Below are 17,591 nucleotides of genomic sequence, written 5' to 3'. Positions count from 1 at the left end.
AGGAAAATTGATTTTTCCCAGAAATGTTTTCTTTCTGGTTCTGTGATGTTTCCACTTCTTGAATCTGTTTTGATTTCACTGACTTTCTTTGTTTACTGCATTCTGCATAATAATACTGCAGATTTTTTTTAAAAAAGCTATCCCATTCTTTTCCTATCTTACATTGCGTTCTACTGTTTGTTTGCTCTGCATCCCAGACACTTGAAAATGGTAGTGAGTTTTATGAAGATTTGTAGCTTAGATTGAGGTTCTGGATGTAGGTTTGCTTGCTGAGCTGCAAGGTTCATTTCCAACATTTCGTCACCCTACTGGTAACTCATTAAGTTCACCTGAGGTCCACTGATGATGTTACCTAGTAGAGTGATAAAACGTCTGGAAATGAACCTTCCAGCTCAGCAAGCAAACCTACATCCAGAACTTGAAGATGGTGATTGGGGTATTTTTCTCCATTTTGATGGATTGCATTTTTTTCATGTTTTCTTCCTTGCCCGTGTACTGTATTCACTCACTTGACTTTTTCCATGGTGCTTCATTCCCCCTTGAACACATGTCCAGTTCTGTTCCTGAAGCTTAGTTCACCTAGCAATATATATAGCATTTTTTTAGTGTTAAATCCTCTCTGTATCATGAAAGGTCTGAGAGGGCCTCAAGTGAAATGCTAGCCACAATTCAGTTACTAATTAGCTCTGCATCCAGCCTTTAAATGTGCAATTCTCTGTTAGCTAGTAATGGTCATTTATGAAAAAAATTTTTTTCCTCAGTTCTCAAAGTTCTTGATTAAATTTCACATGTTCTGTCATTAAAATTGTCTCACATTGGAGTATGCATTGAATGTGCTCAACACTTCCTCATACAACCCAGTAATTTCATTGATTCCCTGTCTTGGAACTCTGTCATTCCTGGTGGCCACCAGTGCACACACTAATGTACCTAATTATTCCTATTACACTCCTTTGCATAGGCCTGAAGTTGTTTTGTATCCAATTTTCTCATATGTATATATTTGGTCCAAGCCTCCTCTTCCTGAGTATGTTGTGATCCATTGATTGCTTGGAATGGCTATGGAGTGTAAATGTAGTCTTCAGTTCCCATTTGAGCTCAGGAGCTGCTCTTATGATTGTGCCTGCAGTTACGCTGCTGCCTTCTATTTCCTGTGGGTCTGTCTGGTCTCTGGGTCCATTTCTCAGCCCTCTCTTACACTCACATTACGTCCTGATACCATGGTGAATCTTAAATTTTCCTTTTCATCTTCTTGACCACACGGTGCCTTAAGGAGTGTAGTGGAAGAGGGGGACCTTGTAGTTCAGGCACCCATTTCTCTAAAAATGGAGTCACAGGTAGACAAAGTATTGAAGAAGGCTTTTGGCACACTGGCCTTCATCAGTCAGGGCACTGAGTCAATAAGTTGGGAAGTTATGTTGCAGTTATGCAGGACATTGGTGAGGCCGCACTTGGTGCATTGCGTTCAAATTTTGGTCACCTTGCTATGGGAAGGATATTATTAAACTCAAAGAGTACAGAAGAAATTTCCAAGTATGTCTGAGTTACAGGGAGAGGTTGGACAAGTTCTTTAGAGTGTCGGAGACTGAAGGGGGACTCTTAGAGAAGTGTATAAGACCATGAAAGGCATAGTAAGGTGGATGCATTGACTCTTTATCCCAGAGTTAGGGAAATCGAAGACTAGAGGGCATTAGTTTAAGGTTAGAGGGGAAAGGATAAAAGGGAATCTGAGAGGCAACATTTTTACACAGAGAGTAGTATGCATATGGAATGAACTGCCAGGAAGATACAATAACAAAATTAAAAAAGGCTTTTGGAGAAATACGTAGATCGGAAAGGATTAGAAGGAGATGGGCCAAGTGCAGGGAAATGGGGTTAACGTGGATGAACATTTTGGTAGGCATGGACAAGTTTGGATCAAAGGGCTTGTCTCTGTGCTGTAGGACTCAATGACTCTATAACAGTTGCATTTGGCCACTTTTAAACTTTTGTTGCTTTTTCCACTGCCACCATGTTTATCTTGTGTACAGGGTGTATTTGCAATTGATCTCTACAGAACAATGTGACACTGACATAACGATTCTAGCATTATGCATCATCATTATACATTCTGCTGATGTCTCACTGTTCTACTCTTTTTCAAATCTAAAGACATTGAATTAATTAATCATATATTTTGATATTTTAGGGAATACAAGCACATTTTATGTCATTTTTCGTAACTAAATTATTAAAGAATCGGTAATATTCTCCTGAATATTTCCTTCACTTTTTCCAAGAAAACCATATTATTTCAGACAAGGCATTGTACAGATATCTGTACCATGCACCAACTGTAGTCTAACTCAGGTTTTGTATGGTTTGGGAAAACTTTTCTCCTCTTTATAATTCATGCTTCTGGATTTTACAAAGAGCTAATATTCTATTGGCCTTTTTGATTATTTTTGTGCCTGACTATTGCATTTTACTGATCTGTGTACACAGTGCGACTAAATCTCTTTGGATCAACATCATTCTTTGCTTTTTATCATTTATTAAAGATTGAATCATTCCTTTTTTGGACCAAAATTAAGGATCTTCCAGATACCTCCTGTGAAACACATTGGCCACCATTTTGCTGGCTCCTGCTCAAATGTCCTCTTGCTAGCTGCAGACTCCAGCACATATTTTTTGCATCAACGGCAAATGTTGAAATATTGCACTCTATTGTGATATTTAAATTATTAATAAATATAATGGTTGTTGCGGTTCCCAACATACAACATTTGGAGACAATATTAGTTGTTTTCTTCTAATTCAAATGCATAGCTATTATTTCTACTCATAGAGTCATAGAGTCAAAGAGTCATAGAGATGTAAAGCATGGAAACAGACCCATCAGTCCAACCCATCCATGCCGACCAGATATCCCAACCTGATCTAGTCCGACCTGCCAGCACCCGGACCATATCCCTCCAAACCCTTCCTATTCATATACCCATCCAGATGGCTTTTAAATGTTGCAATTGTACTCGCCTCCACCACTGCCGCTGGCACCTCATTCCACACATGTATCACCTTCTGCGTGAAAATGTTACCCCTTAGGTCTCTTTTATATCTTTCCCCTCTCACCCATACCTATGCCCTTTAGTTCGGGACTGCTGCTCATAATTTTATAAACCTCTATAACGTCACCCCTCAGCCTCCAACGCTTCTGGGAAAACAGGCCACAGCCTGTTCAGCCTCTCCCTATAGTTCAAATTCTCCAACCCTGGCAACATCCTTGTAAATCTTTTGTGAACCCTTTCCGCTTTCGCAACATCTTTCCGATAGGAAGGAGACCAGAATTGCATGCAATATTCAAACAGTGACCTAACCAATGTTCTGTACAGCTGTAACATAACTTCCCAACTCCTGTACTCAATACTCTGACCAATAAAAGAAAGCATATCAAATGCCTTTTTCACTATTCTATCCACCTGTGACTCCACTTTCAAAGAGTAATGAACCTGCACTCCAAGGTCTCTTTGTTCAGCAACACTCCCTAGGACCTTACCATTAAGTGTATAAGTCCTGCTCCGATTTGCTTTCCCAAAATACAACATCTCACATTTATCTAAATTAAACTCCATCTGCCACTTCTCAGCCCATTGGCCCATCTGATCAAGATCTTGTTGTAATCTGAGGTAACCTTCTTCACTGTCCACTACACCTTCAATTTTAGTGTCATCTGCAAACTTACTAACTATAGATCCTATGTTCACATCAAAATCATTTAGTCTTTAACTCCTAGTTTTACTTCTAGTCTTTAACTAACTAACCAAGTCAAGATAATATATTTTATAGTTTCAGGACCCCTCAAAATATTTCACTTCCAATGCAGGATGTTAGGAGTTTAATTAGAATCATAGAATCTATATAGTGTGGAAAAAGGCCCTTCAGCCCAACAAGTCTACACTGACCCTCTGAAGAGTAACTCACCCAGACTCATTCCCCTACCCTATTATTCTACATTTACTCCTGACTAATGCCACATAACTTACACATCCCTGAACACTGTGGAAAATTTAGCACAACTAATTTACCTAAACTGTACACCTTTCGATTATGGGATGAAACCCACGCAGAGCCAGGGAGAATATGTAAGCTCCACACCAACAGTCGCCCAAGGCTGGAATCGAACCCAGGTCCCTGGCACTGTGAGCTTCTGTGCCATTCCATATATACTAATGAAAGAGCTAACTATACTGATAGCCATGTGGAAATTATCAATTAGTCTTGTTTTGGATCAGACCAGATCTCCTCAAAATATTTTACCACGGTAGCCAAGACCCAAACAAAACCTTGAAATCCTGGTCTGTGAGAGCTGGCTACATCCAGCCAGGCTGCTTCTATTGTTCCAACTTTAAAAAAAAATCAAGTCCTAACAAGCTGTGTACTGGTTTGCCAAGTAGACAGCTTGACATCTCTATCTTAAAATCTTTCTTTAAAGTAAAACAGGACAAAATAACTTATTAAAGCCACAGCATTATTACAGTGTGACCTGATAATGGCATTGATTGACAGATATTAGTAAAAACCAATGGGAGAACTCACTATTGCTTGTAACAAGAAAAATATCAGGGGATTTTGGTTTTGCATTCACTATAAAAAGTAGATGGTACATGAATTTCACATTTCATTCAACATAATCTGTCCCTTTATTCTTCATGGGATCTTGTAGTATATAAGTTAGCTTCCATATTTCATGCAGTACAATAGTGACTATACTTCGAAAGCACTTCATTGGCTGTGAAACACTTTGAAATATCCTGAGGCTGTAAGAGGACCTATATGAATGTAACTTTTTATTTATTTTTTTCTTCTTTTTGATTGAGAACAGTTCCCTCAGCACGGCATTGCAGTATAAATCTGGATTTCAGTACTCAAATGCGAGAATGTAGCTTAATTACGTAACCATGAAATCTGCAAAGACAGGGAACAAACCATCATGTTTACTGACTCGCCATCCAAATTCATTCTAAAAACAGACAGTGATGGGGTTAGGCTGCCGATGATGAATTGAATTGAAAAAGTTAGCAAATAATTTCTTACTTGGTCAGGCAGAGATGAGAGATGAAAAAATACTGTTTCAGATCAATTTTCTGATAGGTGTTAGATGTAAATATTGAATTTGCATTTCAGAGAATTCAGGAGTGGTTTCTTAAAAACAGATTACTTGATTGAAAACAGGACAAGTAGCTGCTTTATCTTATGTTTTAAGTCAATGCTGCAACTTGAATTTTGAGATACCAGTCTGGTGTATCTTGAGCTGTGACTGTCTGCACATACACTGTCCCTGAGTACTTGCTCCTTACTATGAAGGAAAGCTATTCAACTCATTAATTGTAACCCTACTTTACCTACATGGAAAGCTCTAAACAAAGCTCTCTTTTCACATGCTCACTCGAGTCTCCTGTCTTCTCTCTTACTAATATCAGCATTATATGATCAGTGACATCATATTGATTTGTACAAGTCTCAATCTGAGCAGTAGTATATGTCAACTGTTCCTCCTGTGTAGTCACTGGAATCATTTTTTTTTATTCTCACATGGGACAAGACATTGCTTGCTGGGCCAACACTTATTGCCCATCCCTAATTGTCCTTAAGGAGATTATGGCGAGCTGACTTGAACTACTGCAGTCCAGGTGTCTTGGGTTGACTCACAATGCTGTCAGGGAGAGAATTTCAGGATTTTGACCCAGCAACAGTGAAGAATTGGTGATATATTATCAATCAGGATGGTGAGTGGCTGAGATCGGAACTGCAAATGGTGGTGTTTGTATGTATTTGTTTCCCTTGTCGATTGAGATGGTAGTGGTCATTAATTTGGAAAGTTCTATCTAAATATTTTTGGAGAATTTCTGCAGTAGATCTTGTAGATGGTGCACACCACTCTAACTGAATATCAGTGGTGGGAGGCTTGGAGGTTTTTCGATGTTGTGCCAATTAAGCAGGCTGTTTTGTCCTGGATGGTGTCAAATCTCTTGAGTTCTATTGGAAGTGCACCCAGTGCAAGGTGCATCATTCAGAGAGAAATGGGTCTGGGTAGATTACTCTTCAGAGGGTCAGTGTGGACTGGTTGGGCCAAAGGGCCTGTTTCCACACTGTAAGGAATCTAATCTCCAACCAGGCAAGTGGGGAGTATTGCATTACATTCATGAGTTGTGTCTTGTGGATGATGGACAGGCTTTGGGGAGTCAGAAGGTAAGTTACAGCTACAGTATTCCCAGCCTCTGACCTGCTCTTGTAGCTACAGTATTTATTTGACTAGTCCAGTCTAGTTTCTAATTAATTGCAACCCCCAGGATATTGATTGTGGGTGCATTCAGTGATGGTAATGCCACTGAGTGTCAAGTGGCAATGGTTGCATTGTCTCTTAATGGAGATGGTCATTGCCTTGCAGTTATATGGTGCAAATGTTACTTGCCACCTTTCAGCCCGAGTAAGAATATTGTCTGTGTTTTGTTACACTTGGATATGACTGTTTCAGTATCTGAAGAGTCACAAATAGTGCTGGGCATTGTGCAATCATTGGCAATCATCCTAACTTCTGACCTTATGAAAGAGGAAAGGTCATGGATGAAGCAGCTGAAGATAGCTGTGCTTAGGCCATTGCGTTGAAAAACTCCTGCAGAGACCACCTGGAGCTAAGATGACTGACCTCTAACAACCACAACCCACTTGCTATGTGGCAGCTCCATTGAACAAAGTGTCTACTTTCTCTTTCATATATTGAATGGGTTTTTTTGCATAATAAACTTTGGGCAATATTCTCCCTATTAGACTGATTTTATATTGACTCAATATTCTTCCCTAGATGCTAAGTAATGTTTCAAGTATTTAAATGACCACTTCATCTCAAGGAAGAATAGAATCTATAACTGAACTGAAGAGGAGCAAATTTGGGGAAAGTCTGTGGGGAAAGAATAGGGGAGTGAAGATAAGTGAATGTCACTTCCAATGAGACAACATGGGATGATGGGGTGAATGGCCTCTTTCTATTTTGTAAGACACTCCAGTTATGCAGTAGAAAATATATGCATTCTAAAAATTATAAAGCTTAATGTGTGCTCTTTAAGGCTATAATTTTTAACAGTGCTGCACAATGGAAATCAATGTCCAGGTCAATTAAAAATCAGACTGGTGAGGTTAGGGCCCTAGTTCACTCCAGTGGAAAATCAATGCAATCCAACTTCCTTCATGCCTTTACAAGTCCTTTTTTATTGATTTGAAAGTGTGCATGTGGTAATTGTTCTGCCAGTCATTTTTAGATGGGCACTAGCCTACATGATTAAATGTTCTGATAGCAATTAGAAATGAAGTTTTTAAATCCCACTTTTTTATGCAGAATAGAAAAAGCCAAAGAAAATGTCTCATGTGTTGTTAATTCTGTAGTTGATGATCCAGGAAACATCAGCAGAAATCAAAAGCTGGCACAATTACAATTGCAGCAACCTTGGGTATCTCATTAACTGTTCTCAATAGCTCATCAAGGCTGTTCACAAAGTGAACATTAAGGAGAAAATGGTCATTGGGCACATCAAAATAATGATGCTTGGAGCTTTAGTGTATAAGTGAAGTATGGAGTATTTTTCTCAAGCAGAAAAGCAAACTTGACTTGAAATGTACTTCCTGAACCTTTGGAATCAACCATATTGTCTTTTCTTCAGCCTTGATGAAAGTGCTAATGTTTTGTTGAGGATAGGATGCCCAGTAGGACAGGGATGTTCTAATTGTTTAACAAATGAGCTGCATAGATTTAAAACAATCCTTCTGATTTACTTTCAATTGCCCTTGACAAACACTTGATTAACTTTATTGTTACCAGGGCCACCTTAACTGGATGCTATCATTGAATGAGCAATAATCAACTCAAGGAATTGTGGGTAGGAAAAGTAAAGAAATTGTGGTGTGTGTTTAAAAAAGTAAACAACATTCTGCAAATTTGGTAGTGTTCATAACTCTGAGCCAGGAGACCCAGTTCAAGTGTCACCTATGCCAGAGGTATGTACTAACATCTCCAAATGGGCGGATTAGAAAATATATTTAAAAAAAGATTGTTCTGTGAGTAGATTCAGGGAAAACATGTAATGCTCACAAAGAGAAATAGTCATTCAACTCACTCAAGACCAACTCTGCTATTTGGTTCGAATGAGGTGGTCAGCAATGATACACTTAGTACTAATCTCACTGAAATTGGCCCATTTAGATCCATCAATCTCTATGGAATCTTTTGCCCTCTTTCTTGATGGAAGTTCAAAACTGGCGCCAAGTCAAAGGCAGAGTTTGGCACCTAAGAGAAGTGATGCCACGAAACAAAGCTGGCAAGCAATCAAAGGAAAATATGGCTAATGCTTGGAATCTGAAACCAACAGAAAATGATGCAGAAACTCTGCAGGTCTGCTCTTGCAGTATTAGGAAAAAAAGTTGATTTTATATTTTGTCTTTCAAGAGCTCAGGGCAGATTATTGTACTCGTAATAGCTCAGGTAGCCTGACTGGAAAGGAACATTGCTTATTATTGAACCCTAAAATAGAGCCAGTGCTGTGATGCACATAGGCAACTCTCAGCCCGACATAGGCAGTGCTGCAGACCCATCCCCAGGTCTGTTTTCTATTTGTATCCAAAGTGTTTCACATTCAATTGAATGATTTTTCCTCACCACCAAATCACTATGGAATTTTCTTTACCTATTAATCCCTACTAGTACATCATGTTTCCAGTTGAATAATTTACATGCAAAGCCTGTTAAGGGCAATGCAAACAATCAGAAGGTGAGGTAGAGGCAGGGAGAGAGGGGAAGGCTAAATCCAATGGATTTGGAAGGGGAAATAATGCACTCCACTCCTTGTGGTGCCACATCATGAACATAGCCATAGAAGAGGGACAGATAATCAGGAGATACATCCCTGTGTCTGCTTTATTTTTCTTTCTATATCTGGAAGTGTTATCACACAACCCAATAGATCTTCCCATCACCAAAACACTGCGGTATATTTTTTGTTCTTCACACCAGTAAATCACCATGTAGCCAATTAGATACTTACACACAAAGCTCACTAAGGATAATACAATCATCAATAGATGAGGGGTTTAGGGAGATGGGGAAGAGGCTAAATCAAAATGAACATGGAAGGGCAGATAAAGCACTGTATCTCCCATGGTGCCCAACTCTCTCTAAAGGTATCGCGACACTGTGTTCTCCCTCTCCAAGGACACTCAGGTATGAAGATCGCTATTGAAGAGGGGTAGGCAGTTTCAAATCCAAAGCCCACTGCCTGGATCTCTTAATAGCTGGGACTGCTTTAATTTTCTTTAAATCAACCTATTTATTGATGTTATGACACCATTAGGGCAGGTAGGACTTGAGCCCAAGTCTCCAGGTAGGGCCACCACCACTGCATCACAAGACCCCTCTGGGTATTTTTTAATATATCCAGAAGTGCTCTTAATCACAACTGATTATTTTTTTCCAGTCAGCAAATCACTGTGGCTTTTTTTTTGTTTTTGAGATATTAACTGCCACCAGTAAATCACCCAAGTAGCCAATTAGATATTTACATACAAAGCCCATCATGGGCAATGCACACCATCTGGGTCTCCTTTTTTTTTACTTTGTTTATATCCAGAAGTGTTATTACACTCTACCAAATGGCTTTCCCATGACTAAATCACCATGACCTTTTTTGTTTTTACATACTTAACAACCACTACCAGTAAATCACCTGAGTGGCCAATTAAAACTTTACTTGTAAAGCCTAATATATGCAGTGCAAACCATTGAAAGTGATGGGACTAAATCAATATGGAGTTGAAAGTGGAAATAAAAATTGTCTTCCCCTGCCCCCGTGCCCATTTCTCTCTCTCTAAAGGCATCAAAAGCATTGATGATGCTGGATCTGCCTTATCTGTATTTTCTAATCAACCTTTTCAGAGAAGGTGGGATTTGAACCCAGGCCTCCTGGCTTAGAGGTAGAAACACTACCACCACACCACAAAGGCCCCTCTGGGTTTGCTTTATATCTAAATGAGATACACATGCACCAAATGGATTTTCCCTCTACCTATGACAATTTTCACCAATTAACCACTACTCAGTGTTATAGTATTTTCTTTTCAACCTTTTCAGTGATGTTAGTATACATCTGTGGAGCAAGTGAGACTTGAGACCACGCCTCTTGGCTCAGAGGTAGGAACACTGCCATTGCACCATAGCAGCCTGGTTTAAGTCTACTTTAGAAAAGATTCATCTGAGAAGCCCTGTGTCTGTTACCAAGGGAACTTTTATTCACTGAGCTCCATAGGAGATTAATGAGTGATTTCCCCATGGCCCTTATAGAGGTTATCACAGTACTTCACAGCTAATGAAATACTTGGAAGTGTTGAGGCCTTTATAATGTAGGCAGTGTGATTTACAGCTGTGATGTCATGTGAGATGAATACTAGCGAGGGCAATATCATCACATAAACTCCACCTCAAATAACACCATGAGATTCTTACATCTATGTGTTGGACTAGACAGGACCTCAGTTTAACTTTTCCAAAAGACAGCATTTCTGATTGTGCAGCTTTTCCTCAATCCTGTATGAGTCAGTTTAAATTTTATGCTCAAGTTTCCTGAATGGGATTGAAAAAGACAACTGTGATTTAGTAACTGGTTCCTGTGACACTTCTTGTTAATTGTATTTGGCTGTGTCTATTTGTTGAGGGTGGCACAATGGCTTAGTGGTTAGCACTGCTGCCTCACATCACCAGGCACCTGGGTCAGTTCCATGTTGGGCACTATCTGTGTTGAACTTGCACATTCTCTCATTGTCTGTGCGTGTTTCCTTGGATGCTCCATTTTCCTCCCACTGTCCAAAGATGTGCAGGTTAGGTGGATTGGCCATGCTAAATTGCCATGGAAAATACAGGGTTACAGGGATAGAGTAGGGAGGGGGGTGGGTCTGGGTGAGGTGTGCTCGCAGGGTCAGTGTGGACTCAATGGGTCAAATGGCCTGATTCCACACTGTAAGGATTCTAACACAACACCAGGGGCAGTGCTTCCTGCACATGAGCAGATACCACACCAGTGTCATAGCAACCACTCCATCTGTCAGCTTCCTGCAATTGTTTTTGATAGTTTGTTCCAACATCTTCCTTTGTTGTTCAGAATTGGCCAAACAATGATAGAACTTATTTTGGAACATTATTATAATAGAGTTGTGAACATTTAGTTTATGGACGATGTGCTTTAAAATATATATTTTCATTTTAGAATGCAACTAGTAGTTTTACAAACTAAAATTAACTGTCACAGATGGAATGAGTGCAAGTAATCAAGGTTGGAAACTATTACATTTAAGTCATGGACTCACAATGTCCTATGAGGTGAACATCTACAAAGACACGTTATTTAAAATGCTAGGCTTGGGAGATGTCAGAAATGCTTTAAAAAAAGGACATGTGAGAAGGTGACTCATGTTTAGCAATTAAGTCAGAATGGATGAGTTAAAGTTAAAGTTACAAAATGCACTTAGCCCAGAGCAGGCTACATCATCACAGTGATGGGAGGAAATAAGTAGGATGAGGCAGTTCCATTTTATCCAGGTGTTTGTTGGGAAAGGTCTTTAGTTGCAGTTTAGATTTCAAGTGTTTTGCAATTTCATGGGAAACCTATGTACATGACAATTAGACCTGAGCTATAACTGAAGTAAAACCACCATCATTGTTAACAACATGGGAGATGGTGAGGCTTAATCTCAGTTTGAAATTTTATGACGGAGAAACTGGAGGATTGCCTGGTTTAAATGCTAGTAGAAGATTTGCAGTAGGCCTTCCAGTGTTCTATTTCAAAATAAAGCAACCAATAGATTATCTTGGAAGAATTGAAAAAAATAACCAGAACAAGGGACTGAGACCTGCATGATCAAGAGGAAATAAATGGAAAGTTTTACCTCTGAGAAAAACCAGAGATAAGATGAATTATCCAGAGGACTGTGGTGTAACAATGGATAGATACTATAGAAATGATGTGGAGATGCCAGTTTAAGACTGGGGTTGACAAAGTTAAAAATAACACACAAATTATAGTTCAACAAGTTTATTAGGAAGCACTAGCTTTCAGAGCGCTGCTCCTTCATCATCAGGTGGTTGTGGAGCAGGACCATAAGACACAGAATTTCTAGCAAAAGATTACAGTGTCATGCAACTGAAATTATATATTGAACAAACATAGATTGTTGTTAAGTCTTTCATCTTTTAGAATGGGTTGCAGGCTTCAGTTCATTAATACATAAATCCCAGAGCTTCTTTGAAGTCACATTCTCGAGATAACTTAAGGTTTTATAAAAAGAGGCGGCATCTCTCAGCTCAGACAATGCATTAAAGGTGTGAGGTTAGAGCAGACAAGGTGACAGAACTAAACCATGTACATGCACACCAAGAATAAGAAACTGGAGAAACTTCGCATCACCACCAGCAGTAGCCAAGCTTGCCCTAGCACCACAGTTGAAAACATTATCACCATGGGGAAATCGATTGTCAACTTATCAGACCATACCCTTCAACCAGTAGAGATTGAAGTTCTCAGCCAAGGGCTCAATTTCTGCCCTACTGCCAAAATGGAGCCTATTGGTCTTGCGACAGACATGGAGGATTTAATCAGATGAATGAGACTCCAGGAGTTCTTCCAAGATGTCAGCAGTGATCCCAATGAGCCAACTGGTGAACTGGAACAGTAATCAGAGAGATCCATAGAGGAATGACCAAAGAAGGAGTCAATTTGGACCCTCTGGAGGGCCGCTTCCCTGGGCTTGACATGTATGCTCAAACCGAGGAGCAGGAGAACGAACGTTTTGGCCCTTTATCAGGAAGGGTTTTTGCCCAAAACATCGATTTTCCCGCTCCTCAAAGGCTACCTGACCTGCTGTTCTTTTCCAGCACCACATTCCCGACTCTAATCTCCAGCATCTGCAGTCGTTACTTTCGCCTATGTATGCTCAAACTGTCAGGAAATATGTGAATGCCAGATTTGTCAGCTGCACCCACCAGGTGGAGCAAAACATCGAAGCCATCCATGCTCTCAAAACCAATCACAACATTGTCATCAAACCAGCAGATTAAGGAAGAGCTATTGTCATTAGAATAGAATGGACTATTGAAAGGATGTGTACTGACAACTGAACAAATGGAACACTGCAGGCAAAAACCAGCCAATCAAACCAAAGAATACACCCTTGAACTAAACACATTGATCAAGACTTTTGATGCAGTCCTTCAGCAGTCGTTATGCGCTCTCACCCAATGTATTCCTACTGCCTTCTGAAGATACACAAAACCAACACACCAGGGTGTCCCACCGTATCAGGTAATGGGACTGATACCACGTGTGAGAATCTTCTGGCTATGTCAAAGGCATCTTGAAACCCATTGTATAGGGGACCCCCAGCTTCTGTCGCGACACTGCAGATTTCTTACAAAAAACTCAGCACCCACGGACCAGTTGAACATTCCTCGTCACAATGGTCATTTCAGCACTCGACACCAGCGTCCCCCACAATGACGGCCTCACGGCAACAGCCACAGTACTCAACACCAACAACTGCCAATCTCTGAGCACCATCCCACAATTCATCCATTTCATCTTCGACGACAACGTTTTCACTTTTGACAATCAGTTCTTCATCCAGACACACAGAACAGCATGGGGACTAAATTTACACCACAATATGCCAACATTTCCATGCACAAGTTCAACAAGACTTATTTGCTGCACAGGACCTCCAACCAACACTGTACACCAGATATTTTGACATTTTCTTCCTCTGGACCCATGACGAAGAGTCACTAAAACAATTACATAATTTTATCAACAACATTCATTCCACCATCAGACTTACCATGGACTACTCTTTAGTATCTGTATCATTCTTGGACACATACCTCTCCATCAAGGATGGACACCTTGGTATCTCACTCCACCTCAAACCTACGGATAACCTTGCAATGCTATACTTCTCTCGACTCCACTGTAAACATATTAAAACAGCCACCCCCTACAGACAAGCCCTGTGTGTACATAAGATCTGTTCAGATGAGGAGGAACGTGACACTTGAAGGTGATCAAGGATACTTTCATAAGAACAGGGTACGATGCTCAACTCATCAATCACCATTTCTGATGTGCAATAGTGAGAAACCGTAATAACCTCCTGAGGAGGCAGACACGGGATGCAACTGATAGTGTGCCCTTCATTATCCAGTACTTCCAAGGAGCCAAAAAAACCACGCCATATTCTTCGCAGCCTGCAACATATTATCGATGAGGATGAGCACTTTGCCAAGACCTTGTCTATGCCTCCACCTCCCACCTTTAAACAACCGCCAAATCTTAAACTGACCATTGTTTGCATCAAACTGTCCAGCCTTCAGAACAACATCGAACACAACACCATACAACCCTGTCATGGCAACTGCCGCAAGACGTGTCAGAGGGTCGACACGGATACCACCATTATATGTGCGGACAACATCCAGCAGGAACTCATGTGAATCGGCCAACATTGTCTATTCTATATGCTGCAGGCAAGGATGCCCTAAGGCATGGTGCCTTGGTGAAAGGAGGCAGATCCTATGCAATGGCTAAATGGACACCGCACAACAATCACCAGACAGGGTTGTTCTCTCCCATTCAGGGAACACTTCAGTGGTCAGGGACATTCAGCCTTGGATATTCGGGAGTACAAGCAGTCATTGCAGACAGTCAATCCATCTAATATTTTGTAAATTCCCCTTTGGTAATAAATGGATGATCAGAACTGGGGGCGGCATATTGGCTGAGGGGGGGGCGGCCCGGTGGCTCAGTGGTTAGCGCTGTTGCCACACAGCACTAGAGACCTGAGTGTGATTCCCGCCTTCGGCAACTGTCTGTGTGGAGTTTGCACATTCTCCCCGTGTCTGCGTGGGGGTTTCCTCCGGGTGCTCCAGTTTCCTCCCACAATCTAAAGATGTGCAGGTGAGGTGATTTGGCCATGCTAACTTGCCCATAGTGTTCAAGGATGTGTAGGTTAGGTGTATCATTCTGGGATAATGTAGAGCAGATGGGAATGGGTCTGGGTGGGTTAATCTTCAGAGGGTTGGTGTGGCCTTGTTGGGCCAAAGGGCCTGATTCCCACTGTAGGGATTCTATATATATATCTAGAATAGTAAGGAGCTTTTGCAGAGATAAATGGTCTACACCTTCTCCCATGTGCTATGGGAGGCATTAACCAACGATTTGTGTGTCCTATGAGTTCTAAACTTGTTCACTCCTAATTGTACATTTTCTAATCAACTTATTCAGAGATGTTATGACCTATCTCTGGAGCAGATGGGACCTGAACCCAAGTCTCCTGGTCCAGAAATGGGGGTCATGATTTGGAGATGCTGGTGTTGGACTGGGGTGTACAACAATTTAAAAAAAAACACAACACCAGGTTATAATCCAACGGGTTTAATTGGAAGCACTACCTTCTCTTTCATCAGGTGGTTGTGCAGAAATAGGGGCACTATCACTGTACCACAAGAATCCTTTCACTCCTAATTGTACCATGCTTTGGTGATTAGTGCAAATGTTGACAGTATGTAGCTGAATATATAATCTTAAATTCAACCAGGTAGTCTCGCAAGAGTTTGAGCTATAGGGAGAGGCTGAATAGGCCTGGGTTGTTTTCCCTGGAGTGTCAGAGGTCGTGGGATGACCTTATAAAGGTTTATAAAGTCATGAGGGGCATGGATAGGGTAAATAGACAATTCTTTTCCCTTGGGTAGTTGAGTCCAGAACTAGAGGGCATAGGTTTAAAATGAGAGGGGAAAGATATAAAAGGGACCTAAGGGGCAATCTTTTTTACACAGAGGTTTGTGCATGTGTGGAATGAGCTGCCTGAGGAAGTTGTGGAGGCTGGTACAATTACATTTAAACGGCATCTGGATTGGTCTATGAATAGGAAGGGTTTAGAGGAATACGTGCCAAGTGCTGACAAATGGACGAGGTTAAGTTGGGTTATCTGCTCTGCATGGACGAGTTGGACTGAAAGGTCTAATTTCATGCTGTACATGTTCTATGATTCCATGACTCGAAGAGTCAATTATGTATCTCAGAGATACTGCAACTAACTGCCTAGTTATGTGGTATAACCATATTTCTGTTAATCAAAATTAAGCCCAGTTCTGCCGAAGCATTCAGGTGGATATCCTTCACCAAATAGTATAAGCACCTTAGACCGATCCCAGCAAGAAGGATTTGGGGCAGTAAATATACACAAGGCATCCCCAATGTAAATATACAGACATCACCAACGATCCCAGCAGAAACCAAGATAGAGAGATTCAAAACACAATGCTTTTCACCCTTTGTGTCTTTCATTCTTTTCTACACTATTTATAATTGAGGTAATGAATATTCGAAACATTAATCCTTAAATTCTGCTCATCAAATAACCCTTTTTTTTTTACACCTTACTGGTTACTGTATATATTCAATGGAAAATGCTGCAATCTCCCAATCCCCTATATCCCATATAAATGGAGTGTAATTGAAAGGTGGGACTGTAAAGTGTGATGTATTGTGCAGCTGCCCTGTACTCCTGTCCAGTGTGATATGTTGCTCAGAATGCCGAATTCACCCTTCAGGCACTGTTGTTCAAATGAAGTTCAATCCCATTATTTCTCTGTATCCATTACTTATTTTCTCTTCAATTGCTAATGACAGCATTTCATTGTCTGCCAGTTTCACATTCCAAGATGAATTGTCAGTATCTAGGGAATGGAGTTTGGAGTGGGAATCAATGTAAATCAGCAAACACACATTTGATGGGTAAATAGAAAACGGCTGCAAGTTTTAACATAAGCAGCAAAGTGTTGATAGCAGCACGTTTACAATGGGTAGAGTTTAGTGAGATGGTGGCTTAGTGGTAATGACTGGTAATCCAAAGACCCACACTATCATTCTAAGAATTGTGGATGCTAAAGATCTGAAACAAAAACATAAATTTCTGGAGAAGCTCAACAGATCGGGTAGCATTTGTGGAGAGAACGCCAGAGAACCTTCTAATACTCTGATGATATTGGTTTAAATCCTCTGATCATAGATGGTGAAATTTGAGGGCTATAGTAGCCAAGTCGTAGTGTCTCTGGTCAGAAAATTTGGGTTCAGGTCCCACCCGCCCAGATTGGTGTCCCAGCATCATCTTTTGAAGAAGAGTTACAATGGACTCAAATTGTTAATTTCACTTCTCTCTCTACATATCCTCTTTGATCTGCTAGATTTCTCCAGAACCTTTTGTTTTTATTTTAGATTTCCAGCATCTGCTATATTTTAATTTGATTTAATGTGTCATGACACAACTACACAATGTGTTTAAAAACATCGACCAGGAGTAGCATAGACAATAGACAATAGACAATAGTTGCAGGAGTAGGCCATTCTGGCCTTCGAGCCTGCACCATCATTCATTATGATCATGGCTGATCATCCTCAATCAGTTTCCTGTTCCAGCCTTATCTCCATAACACTTGCTTCCACTATTCTTGAGAGCTCTATCCAACT

General features: G+C 40.6%; 1 long non-coding RNA gene across 1 annotated transcript in view; it reads left to right on the top strand.

Annotated features, from left to right (window-relative positions):
• Positions 1 to 7,947: 7,947 nt before the first annotated feature.
• LOC122540523 overlaps positions 7,948 to 17,591 on the top strand; it is a 58,293-nt gene continuing 48,649 nt past the window's right edge. Inside the window, exon 1 of the long non-coding RNA XR_006309342.1 lies at positions 7,948 to 8,028. This is a non-coding gene — a long non-coding RNA (uncharacterized LOC122540523). The remainder of the gene's footprint in view (positions 8,029 to 17,591) is intronic.

This window comes from Chiloscyllium plagiosum, chromosome 35, assembly GCF_004010195.1.
Source record: "Chiloscyllium plagiosum isolate BGI_BamShark_2017 chromosome 35, ASM401019v2, whole genome shotgun sequence".
In the NCBI taxonomy this organism is placed as follows: domain Eukaryota; kingdom Metazoa; phylum Chordata; class Chondrichthyes; order Orectolobiformes; family Hemiscylliidae; genus Chiloscyllium; species Chiloscyllium plagiosum.
The sequence above is the reverse complement of the archived record's forward strand: the minus strand, read 5'-3'. Positions and strand labels throughout refer to the sequence as shown.